Raw genomic sequence first — 15630 nt, 5'->3', positions numbered from 1 at the left:
GAGGCCTGCAACGGGTGTTGAAACAAAGGGTCGTCACCCTTTTCGATGGCAAACCACAAAGGCACCGAATTTCTGAACCAAGCTTTCCAAAAAGAATTAAAGAAACGTGACATTCATTTTTTTACCACCGAGAATCCCGAAACCAAAGCCAGCATCGTGGAACGTTTTCAACGCACTTTGAAAGAACGCATATGGAAATATTTTACGCATCACCACACTCTGAAGTACATCGACATCTTACCGCACCTGGTGCAAGCGTACAACCAATCTTACCATCGAAGCATCGGACGTGCCCTGCAAGACGTGACTCCCGACAACGAAGTGTTGGTGTTTGAGCGCCTGTTTGGTACGTCCCCGACGAGGGCTGTCCCCAAGAAAAGTGGAGAGTTGGCCGTAGGAGTTTGGGTGCGCATTGGCAAAACCAAACGCACTTTCGACAAAGGTTACTTACCTAACTGGACGACCGAATTGTTTCGTGTCACTGGACGAGTGCATGGCCGTCATCCTATCGTCTATAAATTGGAAGACATGAACGGAGAAGTGCTCAAAGGAACGTTTTATTTTCCCGAGTTACAACGTGTGACCAAAAAAGAAGACGACGTGTACGACATCGAAAGCATTCTCGAACGCAGAACCCGTAAAGTGGGCAAACGACGTGTCAAAGAAGTCAAAGTACGTTGGAAAGGATATCCACCCAGTTTTGATTCTTGGATCGACGCTTCGCAAGTCATCGACTATAAAAAGAAGTGACCATCATGCCCTTTCACACAGACGCAGCTACGTCGACCACTCCTCCTTCACCTAGTTCTTCTGTGCAAGATTTACAAAAACAACCCTTGTGGGTGTGGTGTGGAGAACGTGTGCCTAAAACGCAAATCGTCTTTTTCTGCCAAATCTTCGTGGTGTATTGTGTCATCGGGGCAGCCATCGCCAATCTGAGTTTGCAACAAGGAGACAAACAATTGTGGACCATTTTATTGAGCAGTTGCATCGGTTACCTGCTTCCCAATCTCTCCCTGAAATTCTCCTCGAACGGGAACCACGGGAACCTTGTGTCCAGTGCCAGTGGGAGTCACCACTCCATCAACAATCACAACCAGAACCCCATTTTGGGCGGAGACACGCCTCTGACGTCCAGTAACCCCTCGGACAGCCACAGAACTCTGGAATTATGAGTCACGAAAGCCAATTTTACTTAACCTTACCCAGTGACAGTTCCATGGAGGTGTTTCCCCACATCACGTTGTGCTGTTACACGGCTAAATTACCTCAAGCCATCCAGTTAGATCACGAAGCCCATTGGGAAGTGGCTTTAGTAGAAATGATTCACCCTACACAAATCCAAAACATCACCGAAAAGCAAAACACTTTTGAGGTCGAAATCCTGAACCAACAATTACAAGAAGCCATGAATGACATCGGGTTTTCAGGGGACACAAGACCATCCAACAATTCACCCTTCAATATCTACACCTTGAAAATTCCGGTAGGGTTTTATTTTAGTGGCCAACATTTGGTGGACACCATTACTTCCAGGTTCGAGTTAGCCTTTGGCAAAGCCCTGAACAGAGTCAAAAAAGTGTCACCCTGGAGTACCATAAAGTGGCTCGTCGCTTACTGATGAAATTTCAGGATACCCAAACGTTGTCCATCAGTTTTAATCGTGACTTGTTTGATATTTTAAGTGGAGACACAAAAATGGCTCCAAATTTTAAACCGAAAATGAACAGCAATACGGAATTTTACAAGTTTTTTCGATTCCCTGTAGAACTGAACCAAGGACTGAATTTGATGTTCGTGTACTCCGATGTGGTGGAGTATAACGTGGTGGGACACACCTCTGTACCGTTACTGCGTGTCATTCCTTTCAAAGTGGATAGTACCACGACCAGTGACCAGGAAGGTGGAAACACTTACCACGTCCACCGGGAATTTGTACATCCTCACTATTTGCTGGTCAGCAAGTCGTATTTGGACACGGTCAACATTGCTATAAAAGGAGATTTGGGACAAAATATTCCATTCACCAAAGGAAAAGTCACGGTGAAACTCCATTTTCGAAAACGGTTCTCTCACGACTCGTAAGTCATGTATCCAGTGTACCGAGGGGTTGCTCGACAGCGAGGACACGGTTTAGGAGATATGTTAAAATCGGCCTTTCGTTCGGTGGCCCCGGTGTTGAAACCGATGGTGACACGCGGATTGCACGCCTTGAAAGATGCGGCACTGACGCAAGGCAAAGAATTTCTCCAAAATGTCATCATCGACAAACAAAACCCTAAAGAAGCCTTCATGAGGGCAGGCAAAAATGTCTTGCTGCAAACGGGTAAAGACCTTTTGGGTCGACAAGACACACCTATAAATGCCCTGCACGCTACCGAGTCAAGCATTCAGCAAGGACAAGGCAGAAAGAGACGACGAAGAAAACACCCTTTCACCAGACTTCAAGCGAGAAAGGCCAAGAAAAGAAGAACCGTTCGAGACTTAGACGTTTTCGATTATTGAGACACTGCAACAAAAAATGATGCACCGAGAGTCTTGCGCCTGTTCCAAGACGGAACTGGATCTGTTTGCCATGCCCCCCACCATGATGACCATGCAAGAATCCCAATGGGTGGAATTTCATCCCGTCTCCTCATTGACCGATTCCGCTCCCATCGAGTTTGAAATCAAGGGACAGCCCGAAGATTACATCGATCTGAATAGCAGTTACTTGTACTTGAAAGTCAAAGTTCAAGATAAGGATGGAAATACTATAGACACTGAGCCAGTAGCTCCCGTCAACAATTTCATGCATTCCTTGTTTAGCGGAGTGGACTTGTACTTGAATAACAAACTAGTCAGTAGCAGCATGGATACTTACCCTTATCGAGCGTACCTGGAAAATCTCTTGACGTACGGAATAGACGCCAAGAACACTCATCTCAATGCCTGTGTGGTATGGGAAGCTGACGAAGCAGGCAAATTTGAAACATTCGAAACTAATACAACCAAAGACAACAATGATGGATTTGTAGAACGAAGAGACAGAATCAAAGATGGAAAGAGTTTAGAACTGATGGATCGTTTGCATTTGGACATGTGGTTGCAAGAGAAATATTTGCTAAACGGAGTGGATATCCGCCTGAGACTGAATCGCGGCAGTGCCGCTTTCCATTTAATAGCTGATAGTGACGATAATTACAAAACCAAAATCCAAGAAGCCAGACTCTACGTACGCCGTGTGGAAGTGTTACCTAAAGTGGGAAACGACATCAGTCAGACGTTGAGCAGAACGACCGCCAAGTATCCGATCCGACGCGTAGAAGTGAAAACCTTCACCATTCCTAGGGAACAGCGATCCATGATCGAAGATCATCTGTTCCAAGGACAGTTACCCAAACGTTTAATCGTTGGTATGGTCGAGAATACAGCCTTCAACGGAGCTATCGCTAAAAATCCTTTCTACTTTCAACACTTTGACGTGTCCAAGATCGAAGTCAGTCGCGATGGCAAGACCTCGTGTACCCGACCTTTCGAACCTAACTTTGACAAGAAGAATTACTTGAGGTCGTACTTGTCACTGTACGAAGCCACGGGACAGTTAGGAACCAACACCAGTCACGGCATTACGTACGAGGATTATGCAGGAGGCTACGCTTTGTGGGCTTTCGATTTCACTCCAGACCAAGGCAGCGACGAGGGACATTTCCACCCTATAAAATCTGGCCAGATTCGTGTGGAACTTCAGTTTGCAAAGCCACTGGACGAGACAGTGAACGTCATCCTGTATGCAGAATTCGATAATACCATAGAAACCAACAGTTTGAGAGAAGTCATTCTAGATTACTAGAAGCCATGGAAGACTGTTATCCCTCTTTACCTAGTGGAGAAACTTTGGAGATGGAATGTGAGGAGACCATGGAAAAAGAAGAAGTGATCATGATGAAGTCAAGATGGCCAGAATAAGAAGCCCATTTAGTCTGCTGTTTTGCCAAACACTTGGCTGAAAAAATAACGGAATTGATCAAGAAAAATTGCTATGGATGTCAAAACGATCATCCCAGTCAAATTCAACACGATAAATGCCTGATGTTGAGTCAAGAAGAAAAATTGGACGAGTATCTGGACGAGGCTTGGAGTCTCATCTCGGACGAAGTCATGTTGCACCAGTGGTATAAAGACTTGCGTGAACATTCTTGTCCACCATTAACCACTCAAGAGATCCATCGTATCGAAGCTCTCCTGAATCAGAGTGAGGAGACGAAACGAAGAAACGGTTACTTGGCAGACATTTTCAAGCAAAAAGTCAGGATCGAATTGACAACGTATTATTACCTGTGAGGAAGAAAAAAAGCACACAAATCAATGGATACTTGGGAACTTTATTACCTTTTGAACCACAGTTCGTATACGGCTTCTTGGAATCCTGTCGTCTGTGCTAAAGATGAACTCCCTCATCGCAAACCTAAAGACCATCAAGCTTACGTGATCAACACGGACGACAGTCATCTCCCAGGAACCCACTGGGTAGCCGTCTACTTTCCTCAAGAAGGATGTGTGGAATATTTCGATTCGTACGGATTGCCCCCTTTGGAAGACGATATCATTGACTTTATGAGAAGAAATGCTCAGACCACCCGATTCAATAATGTGAAATTACAAGGCACAGATTCCTTGGTGTGTGGACAGTACTGTGTGTATTTTCTGCATCATCGCAGCCTGGGCTATTCCTTAGAACATTTAGTAACTCATTTTGATCCTCGTTCTTCTTCTAGAAATGATGTGAAAGTAGATCGATGGTTTTGTGACCATTATGCTTATCTTTTGTCTCAAGCTAGGAAACGTAGTGTCCATCAATGGCCTAATGATTTCCAACAGTGGAAATCACAATTTCATTCACAACGTTGTCAGCCCTGTTTAAAGTAGACTGTATTTGAAGAAAAAAATGTTTGATGTTATAATGTTGGATTATTGTTTAAAATATGTTAGAGTTGTTGTTGGTTAGTGTTAAGTGATTTTTGAATTAAAAATGTTGTGTTTTGAAAAAAAATGCCTTTGTGGTTTGTTTAGCTATAAGAATGTTGGATTGATGCTCTTTCATTTCTTACTATCCATCTCATGACACTCACTGAACGTTGCGACTCGAAAACCGTGTGGGGATGTTTTCCTTCACGTCCGCGCTTTGACTTTAAGAACCGGGTTGTTTCCAGTCTAACCATCCATTGTCGACTCATCCTCCTACGAAGATGTGCTCCAAACTAGCTAAGCTCAACGAAGCCTACGTGAATTTGCATAGGGTCAGACACAGTCTGATACCGAAGCCAGAAGAGATAGAGAATGTGAGAATGTTAAAAGTCACTGAAGACCTGATAGAAGAGCTCTTCAGAGAAGAAGTGAACAGGGAAAAAGAAGAATGGACAGAAAAGTACAGACTTCAGAGACAACAGCAACAAAAACAACAACAACAGCAACAACAACAACAACAACAGCAGCAGGAACCTGAACCTGAGAGAGGCTTTGTCGATTGTCGTATCGACACCAAAGAGTTCTTCTTCTCTTTCCGAAGAAGCAGACCTATCGCCAGAAAGTCTATCCTCAGAGGACATCGCATTCTTAGAAACTAAAAGATTGCCATAGCAAACAAAAAAACAAAAAACAGCCCTTTTCAGGGCTACCCAATACTCTAGAAAAGAAATAACAATCCATTTGCCAATGTGTGTAGGTAGAGTAGTGTGAATATAAACACTAACTCTTTTTTCATAGTGTGAGGGTATGTGTTTGTGTATAAGAATGTGTATTTGTAAGTGCTCACGTACGTTGGTGTGGATAGTAGATTAAGATGATATTTGTTTTTTTGGCTGTTGGAGGTGTGGGGAGAGTAGATTTGGGGGTTTGATTTTATTGCTTTGCGTATGTGAATAGTATATTGGAGTGATTAATGAAAAAATTTTTTAGAATAGTGATGAGCAGTATAAAAAAGTGAATGAGTGTTTCTTTTAGGTCCGCGCGTTGTTTTTTTTTTTTGGTCATGATCTAGGTAAGATCAATTTTATGTTTTTCAGGGGGATGTTTTCCTTCACGTCCGCAGTTTTAGTATAAATTGAAACTCGTTCGGCAGTCCAGCTACCCTTGTTGATTGATCAACACCAGAATGAACACGAGACTGGCGAAACTGTTGGAACTTCATGTGCATCTGGAATATGCCAGGCGCCTGTTGAACGAACTGGCCGCGGAGGCCATTGTGGAAGAAGGAAGGATGAGAGAGGAGGAGGAAAGAAGAAATAAAGAAGAGGAGGAGAGAAGATACAAAGAAGAGGAGGAAAGAAGATACAAAGAAGAGGAGAGAAGATACAAAGAAGAGGAGGAGAGAAGATACAAAGAAGAGGAGGAGGAAAAGGAGAAAAGAAGAAGAAATTTCAGAATCCCAGAAACCGAAAATTGGGATTCTGAAGCCACATATCCTGCCTCTGCTCTCTCCCCCAAAAAAGTAAAAAGCAACTGGGGAACAAGATGTGTATGTGGCGCCAGGCCTGGAAGGTGCCACCATTAACCAGGTGTCCATGAAGTTCAAAAAAAAAACAGCCCTTTTCAGGGCTACCCAATACTCTAGAAAAGAAATAACCATCCATTTGCCAATGTGTGTGTGTGTGTGTGTGTGTGTGTGTGTGTGTGTAGGTAGAGTAGTGTGAATATAAACACTAACTCTTTTTTCATAGTGCGAGTGTATGTGTTTGTGTGTTTGTGTTTGTAACTGCTCACGTAAGTTTGTGTGAATGGTAGATTATGGGTTTCTTTATTGTTTCTTAGCGTATGTGGAGAGTATAGTTTGGGTTTTGTAACCGCTCACGTACGATTGTGTGGATAGTAGATTATGGATTTTGTTTATTGTTTCTTAGCGTATGTGGAGAGTATAGTTTGGGTTTTGTAACCGCTCACGTAAGATTGTGTGGATAGTAGATTATGGATTTTGTTTATTGTTTCTTAGCGTATGTGGAGAGTATAGTTTGGGTTTTGTAACAGCTCACGTACGATTGTGTGGATAGTAGATTTGGGTCTATTTTAATGATTTGCGTGTGTAAATAGTAGATTTGGGGTTAGTTTATTGTTGCTTCACTTATGTGGATAGTATATTACATGAAATGAGAAAAGTAGGGGATGTTTTCTTTCACGTCCGCACGATGTTAGGTCATGATCTAGGTAATATCAATTTTATGTTTTAGGGGGATGTTTTCCTTCACGTCCACGCTTTTCGTATAAGAACCCACAGTATTCGTCGTTCAAACCATTCTACAGAGAATATGGCTTCGAACCACCTCGATAAATTTCAAACATTGCAAGACGTCCTTGACAATTTGGGCATGATAGAACAAATGCTAGTACGACTCAATGAAGACCACTATTCTTATAGTCCGCATAGAGTAAAAATGGAGATTAACAACTTAAGAAAAGCAAAGGACATGATAAGTGGTGTGATGAAGGAAATAAAGGAGGAGAAGGAGGATGAAGAGGAAAGGATAAGAATAAGAAAATGGAATGAAAAAATTGAAAAAGAAGAAGAAAATGAGAAGAGGAAGAAAGAAGAGGAGGAGGAAGAGAAGAAAGAAGAGGAGGAGAAAAAAAAGAAGAAAAAGAGTGTAGGTGAGAAAATAAGAAGTTGGTGGAGAAAAAGAAGAAATTAGAAGCAGAAGAAGAAGAAGAAACCAAAGGCCCTTTTCAGGGCCAGCCATATTTCTCGAAAAGAGAATGACTTTTCAATTGCCTACCCCTTTATAAAAAAAATTTTTTTTTAAAAAATCCCATGTTCAATTCCCCTTGTCCCTAAAGTAGTTTTTTTTTTCTAACATGTTCAATTCCCCTTTGTCCCTAGACAAACCCACACTTTATTCCCATGTTCAATTCCCCTTGTCCCTAGACAGACCCAAACTCTATTCCCCATGTTCAATTGCCTTTGTCCCTAGAATCGATATTTTTTTTCCATTGTTCGAATGCCTTTGACGCTAATCTCAATATTTCCTTTTTTTTCCTTTCTCCAATGTTAAATTCCATTGACGCTAATCTTACCCAGGGTTTTTTGCCCATGTTAAATTTCCATTGACGCTAATCTCGCCCAGGGTGGTTAATGTTAAATTTCCATTGACGCTAATCTCGCCCAGGGGGTGTTTTTAATGCTAATTCCCATTGACGCTAATCTCACCCCTTTCACTACTCAGCTATCTCGCTTGGTAATCTTGCAACCCATTCACGAGATCTTTTATCTTGAATAAATTCCTTAGCGTATTGATATCCAAATAACCGCTCAGCAAGTGTTCGATTAAATCGCTCAACAATTGCCTGATCACGGTGAATTGCAGTATGACCTCGTCGTATTTTGGTATTATGCTGTTTCATCAACGATGATACTGGACCAAGAAATTCCTTGCCAGGATCAACCTGTAGTAGCTGTGGCCATCGCAGACCACCTTGTGGTCCGGGTCCTCGTTGATAAATTCGTTCAAACGCATCGGCTACTTCAGATGCTGTTTTCGTTGATAGCGGCTCTGCCTCTTTATATCTACTTGCAACATCAACTACAGTTAACGCGTATTTATATGTTTTTCTGCGTACAGTATCATATGGTAAAAATAAAATATCAGCTTGATGAACTTCATTAGGAACATTAACATCGAAATACGCGTACTGAATTCGTTTCGGTGGTGGTAGATAAATTTGCCATATTGCCTGTTTGGATAACCACGCTTTAGCAGTAGAATGTTTAACCGCTGCTGCATCAGCAAGTTTACCAATTGCTGCTTTACCTTTCCAATATCCTCTTGGTGAATAATAAATTAATTCCATTATATATTACCAGACCCAAACGCTAATTTACCTTTCATCGCAGATCTTACTAACCAATTAGCTAATGATTCTCTGATATTTTTATTTTTTTATAGAATTTACTGCATGAATTAATTTCACATCTACAATATGCCTGTCTTGTAGATTTTTACTCTTATACGCAACATCATGAACATGACAAGCTTTATCAATAGCGTTTACTGGTTCCTTGCCTGGTTTTGGTTGATCTTGATTATCAAGTCTGATATCGAGTCGAGTACCAGGACCGCAATAATTATATCCTGGTAGATGTTTTTCTCCTGAGTATTTAGCCCATGGAGTACCTGGAAACTTTGACATCAAATTAGCAATATCACCACCGCGATTATTAGGTAAAAATGAAAATTTCTTTCTACCGCACACAGAACATTTTCCACCATACACTATTTTTTTATTTTTTGTTGTAACCGTAGCTAAATCAGTGGTTGGAGTTTTAACTTTACAGCGTAAACAATATAAATTCATGTTATAATATATATGGATATAATTGATTTCTGAGCAACTCGGCAGCGAGAGCCAGTTAAAGACCATCCTGCGCTACCGAATTCCATCAGAATGATTATCATAGGACCATCTGGATCGGGTAAGACGCAGTTATTATTTAATCTGATAATGAGATGGTTGAAATGGGATAAGTTGTATTTGGTAGCACCATCCGTTGATGATCAGAGGTGTTATGAAGTATTAAAAGATTTTAACGAAAATGCAAGATTACAGGACGAAGATAATGATGTTATAGAGTTTATAACAGATATTGATGAAGCACCGTCCGTTGATGTTTTAGACGGATTTATTAATAATTTAGTTGTGTATGATGATGTGATGCTAGATAAACAATCAAATCCAGCCAGAATATTTTCTCGCGGCAGACATAAAAATACAGATGTGATCTATGTTACTCAGCGGTATACACAAATATCAAAAGTGATCAGGGACAATTGTAATATTTTGGTTGTATTTAATGGCGTAGACACACACACGCTGCGAAATATTCATCAAACCTGGTGCAGCGGTGACATGGATATAATTAAATTCAGAAATTTCTTCTCACGAGCGCAGGCTACTCTGCATGGATTTATAACAATAAATTTACATGATCCTAGAACAAGATATCGTGTGGGTCTTGATAAAATATTTGGATAGCAGGGGTAATAATAAAATTAAATTTAAGTAAACAGATATCATTAATATAATGAACAATTGTACGTGGCTGCGTCAAGGAACCACTAACAAATGTGATAAAAAATGTCTTGGAGAATATTGCAAAAAACATAATTATCTTATAAAGAAAAACCCTCATGCTGGTCCACGAAGTTGTGTTGGTTGTAACAACGGCGTTAGAGGATTATATCAGATTTGCAAAAATTGCGGTGGAGATCGATACAGAAGTTTGATGATATATTACAGAAAAAGAAAGAACATAAATCCAAAAATAGAAAAACCACCATCAGAACTTGAATATTACTTGAAACATAGAACAAATGAAAGGACTGAGATGAAGATTCCCAGGATTATTCAGAATAACACAGCAGCAGAGAGGGCCTTGTCTACAATTCTGTTTGGGACAAACAATAATCGTAGACGTGGTATTGACCTCTATGAAGGGTCACTATTTTTTTTTTGTCTAAAAACAAAGGTGACCATTCCCTAAAATGGTCTGATCGCCCTCTCTGCTGCTGAGCGTCATAGTTTTTAACTCAAACATTAAATGGTCGAAGTTCAGTAGAGAATTTTTATTAATCTAAGCTAATTCCGTTGGTTAGTATAATCGACCGGTCTGCTTGTCAAGGAGTTAGAGGACAGATGAGTCATCTGGGATCTAAAACTCATTGAGAATTAGTCTGGTTCCCTGAATAGTATGCTTCCTGAGTTAATATAGCGGAGTGCAACTCATTAAGCATACCTATGTAGGGAACCAGACTACTTACGTACTAGTCACCACATTAGTTTTAGTTTCGTATTTAGAAAAGTTAATTATTATTTGAATTCATATACATCTGCCTATACATACATATTAATTCATTTCATGTTGGAGAACCTTAAACAAGACTTGCAATCGGAAACATTGAATGCGAAACAGCACAACTTTGAGATAACTCTACTTAGGATTCAACATGGTGAGTATGATGCATCATTTTTGCATTTGGACTTCGAAAAGAGGCTTTTATAGTGCTGAACATTCGTACTTTGCTGTATTGTATATTTTCACCAAGCATAACTAATCATGACTGGTGCCTGATTGATATGATGTAACCTGTCAAAAATGTTTAAAATCAATGGTCTCTCATGTTGGTAACTGGCCGGCCGAAAAATGCGGGGGGGGGGGTTGATAGATTTATGTTTTAGGAGCCGAGGTAATACTGCCAAAATCTAAATAACGGAGCAGTGTAGTGTGTCCCGATGTTGACTAACATCATTGAGAGTTGTCACATTTTCAGGAATATCTCATACTTTGAAGAACAGTCGATACTATTCTACATGTTAAAATTGATTCAGTGTTTATTTTCGATGTATTACATTGTAGAACTTGAGGTGGGGTGTCATATGTAATGAACTTAATCAGTGAGATGAGCGAACATTGAGTTTTCAGATTACTTTTGTGTCTTAAATGCGTGTATTATTTTTATTTAGTACAATTTGAGGATTCGGAGTACAGGCTAGAAGCAAGACCCTGACATTTATGTTTTGGGCTTTGAGGTCTTACTGCCAAAGTAACAGTGCTGTGTAGCCTGTGCTGATGTTCACTAACTTTGGAATGAGAAGTCAGATTTTCAGAAATATTTAACACTTGGCAGCCCATATCAATGCTTTTCTAAAATTTAAAGTGAATGGTTTAGTCAGACTTTACTTATTTGGATGTCTTGTTTCTAATAAATTCAAATTCAGAAGACATAATTAACATAATAATACAAAGCAGGTCTGTTTTTAATTCAATCCCTAACAGAGCAAATACTTCCACAAGTCAGCTATCAAAACACGGACAACAATTAACTAGGTTCTCACAGAAATGCTCGCAGTCATAGCTGTAATGATAGATTGACATTTTCATGTTTAAATACAAGAAGACACATTGTATTTATGACAGTTGTACTTAAAACCAAAGTAAAAGTTAGAACTAGAACATAGAACACCAATTTCACTTGACAAAACTTAAATAATTGGTCTTTATTTTGTAAAGTGCTGTCTCCAGTAGATGTTACTGACATTTTCATTTATCAAAATTTCATTGAATATTGTGATCTATGTTGTACTGAGAATGTTGTTTGGAAAGAAAATTTAACAATATATAAATTCTTATTAAAAGTTCAGAATTTCGTAATGTTGATTTAATTTTACAATCCACCATTTTTGATGATAGAGTGAGCAATATATCAGGCTTCAGTTTCCAGTTTTGATTGCAATTTTCTTCATGTTTAGCAAATTGGGACCAATTATTTTGGTATGATCTAGTATAAAAAAGGGATCTGTGCCTTACCCCTTACAAATGTTATAAGCAGATTCATGAGTTATCAGGGTGTGAATTATCAAGGGAGTGTTGTAATTTGGTCACATAGTTCAATGTGTAGTAATAGAACTTGAACACAAGACAGTTATCAATTATCGCGTACTGTAGTATTATAGGATGTTGACAAATAAATGAAGAGGTAGATTCAAGCAGGGGGCATAGACAGCTAGATACATGTACATATATAGATCAAAGTATGTAGATAATTATCAAATTCAGATGACTTAATGATGTAGACGCAGACGAAAAACATGTAAATTTCGATTATGGGAAATGGCAGCTACGGTTGGTCACGCGGCCTCACTGACTTGACGGTGAATGAGTTCTCTCAAGATTTTAAAGCACCTAAAAAATTCTTCCATGAAAAATAATTACACAGCTATAACAATCGGACTTTACTCTTAAATTTTTCCACATATAATAGATGTGTACCAAAAATGTAAAATGGTGAAAAGTGATGTTAAACGTAACATACACTACATTGCTTAACAGTTCACAGGCAGGCCTATGCGTATGCTGTCGACTAGGTAACAGGTGTTCTGTTTGTAGTGCGCTGCACATTGTCTCTATGCTCTATGAGGTAAAGGGTCAAGTCATGAAACTTGATGGACGTATTCATCTTGAAGGATCTTGCCCGAAAGAAGATCAGAATGGCTAGTTGTCACATTCCAGCCATTACTTTAATTTGTTGTATATAGCTCAGTTTCTCAGATATGGTTGGCTGTACAGTAATGAAACTTGATGGGTTCAACTGACCTTGGGCAGGAGTAGGTAACAGTGAGCTGCTTTTCATGATCCAGCAATTGCATAACTTTTTGCATTTATCTTAGTTCCTTAGACACTGTTGTGCATACAGCCATGGAATTGATAGGCATATTTACATTGGGAATATTAATCACCTCAGATGCATTGTTACAATGATCTGTTGGCTGGTGACTATGCAAGAGTTCTGGATACTGTGATGATTTTGCAGGGGAGACATAGCATTTCCCAGAAATCTTGTTTTTAAAGTTCACATAAAATTCAAATATGACAAGGTAAATGTCCTGTTTATTTATAATGTAACTACTAATTTAATCTTTTCTTTTCAGTCTCGAAGATACGATTCCAGAACAACAATATTCTCTCCTGAGGGTAAATAATATTTTGGTACCATTTTTGTCAGTGACTCTGTTGAAGATGACATTGAAAGGAATGTTGTTTTGTTTGTGTTTATGTGTTTACTTAATCAGCTTGTAGCTTTTTGCACCTTATCTTTAGTGTTGTTTCAGTGATTCAGTTAATATTAAGTAGAATTCAGTGATGTATTGTGTGTTGTGTTTCGAGAACTAATGTAGTGGTACTGCATCAAGTGTCTTGCTTCAATTAGAAATTGTTTATTATTGCTTTTGGAGAAGGTGAGCCTGGAAGCATCAAAATACAGCCTGCTAAACTTTGAATGGCATTTGGAGTACTGGATGACATGAGGCAGAAACAAATTTTTGTTTTCTTTAAGAAAACAATGACAATACTTAAAAATAAAACAATACCTTTAACAGTAGCCAGTAGCTGTTTTCAGGTAATTCACATTATTGCAGAATTTAAACACTTACCCTTTCCTAATCCAAGTAATTTAATAAACATTTTACATGGCATGAAGAACCATACATTGGCATACATGCCAACCATTACGCTTTTGGCATAATCATTACGCTTATTTTTTCACTAAATTACGCCTTACGTGTAAACATATATGGATTACGCTTTTTGGTATATCCACCTTCCCAAAAAATCAGTTGTTTGTTTTCTCGTTTTTACTAACATCCCATTAATCTCACAGACCTTATTTTAGAAAAGACGGATTCTACGTAACTACAGTATAAGAGTATGCTTGTCCGTGCACTTTCCTAACAGTATAGCAGCTGTATGGCTTAGTGAGGAGAGAACAGACTGGTATTCTAATTTTTAATCTTTATGCGCAGATTCTTTTTTCTAATTTATATTTAGTACAGAACCAGTCTATATGTATTTGGCACTGAAAAGTATAATTTTTTTTTAGTCGATGCATGTATGAGAGCAAAAATATCTCCTTTCAAATAATTTCACAGATGGATTAGAAAAAGGACAAAAATAAACGAAACATAAAATATGTGGCTCAAATATTTACAACTTTATATCTAGGTTGCAAAAATCAAAGGTGTAGAATAGGTGTTATGTCTCTGGGTCTTAAACTATGTAACAGAAAGAAGAAAAACCAATTAGTTTAGTAAAATCATCAAATAATTTATTTCTGTAAAATTTAAGAGACACTTAATGTTGTTATGTATATTTATTTAATTTATTTTTGAATTAAGTTGTGTTTGATTTTATTGTTTGTGGGTTTTAGAGTCTTTTTATTTTCTTTACTTGTCAGTGTAATGTCATTTTGTTTACTAAGAATTTTATATTTTCCAGAAAATTCAGTTTGACCTGCTTTTTTTCTTAGATACCTAATAATAGAAAAACTTTGTATTTTTTACGTAGTTCCTGGCCTTGATTGTGGGTCAAGTAAACAACTTTTTCTCAGAGTAAAATGATTGGTTCTTATCAAGGACATACAGGAGCTGTGTGATTTTTTTGCATGTAAACATGATCATGTCATCCCCTTTCGCAATTAGGCATTTCCAAAATAGTGAAATACATAGTATTATTAGTGATGTTTAGAGAGAAAGATATCAGAGTTTTAGAGAGAGAGGTATCAGAGTCCAGGCTTTTAAACACTTGATGTCAAGTTGTTTTCTTCTGTTGTGACCAGTATTGAAGATTTTGAAGGACATTTCTTAAAAAATTTATTTGGGATTTCCAAAACCGGAGCATTAATTATTATGTTTCTACAGGCTACAGCATATGTCATCGCCTTCCATCATGGATTCTTCGCCAGGACTCGAACTCAGAATCATTAGAACATATCAATATTAGGACTTCAAAACTTTTATTTATGGATTATTCTTGTATTATTTTTGGATTTGATTCTGGAAACCGTAAGTTTTCATATTTTTTCATTTTTACAGTATTTTTCCAGGGAAATAAATTATTTGTTATATTTTTCAAAGCCTGTTGTTTTTGCTCTTTCTTGTGTTACTGTTTATTCGAGCCTAAACACATAACACTGTATTATGAATTATATCTTAAATGTCGTATCAAGTATATAATGTTCCCAATGAATACTAATAGTCTTGAATATCCTGACGTCTTTCGATGAGTTCTCAATGATCCCAAAAGTAGTGTTTTAGTCCAAAAGTCAGTGAGCA

At 38.5% G+C, this 15630-nt stretch overlaps 1 protein-coding gene across 1 annotated transcript in view; it reads left to right on the top strand.

Moving 5' to 3' along the window:
• The first annotated feature begins 13346 nt into the window (after positions 1-13346).
• The window catches only part of LOC149771289 (proteasome subunit alpha type-4-like), a 34528-nt gene continuing 32244 nt past the window's right edge, over positions 13347-15630 (top strand). Inside the window, exon 1 of the mRNA XM_089948653.1 lies at positions 13347-13495. The gene's annotated coding sequence lies outside the window, so the exon portion shown is untranslated. The remainder of the gene's footprint in view (positions 13496-15630) is intronic.

The sequence above is a fragment of the Sinohyriopsis cumingii genome, unplaced genomic scaffold (assembly GCF_028554795.1).
Source record: "Sinohyriopsis cumingii isolate HCF-2022 unplaced genomic scaffold, ASM2855479v2 utg001993l, whole genome shotgun sequence".
In the NCBI taxonomy this organism is placed as follows: Eukaryota; Metazoa; Mollusca; class Bivalvia; order Unionida; family Unionidae; genus Sinohyriopsis; species Sinohyriopsis cumingii.
Note: the sequence above shows the minus strand (reverse complement) of the source record. Positions and strands in the feature narration are given on the sequence as shown.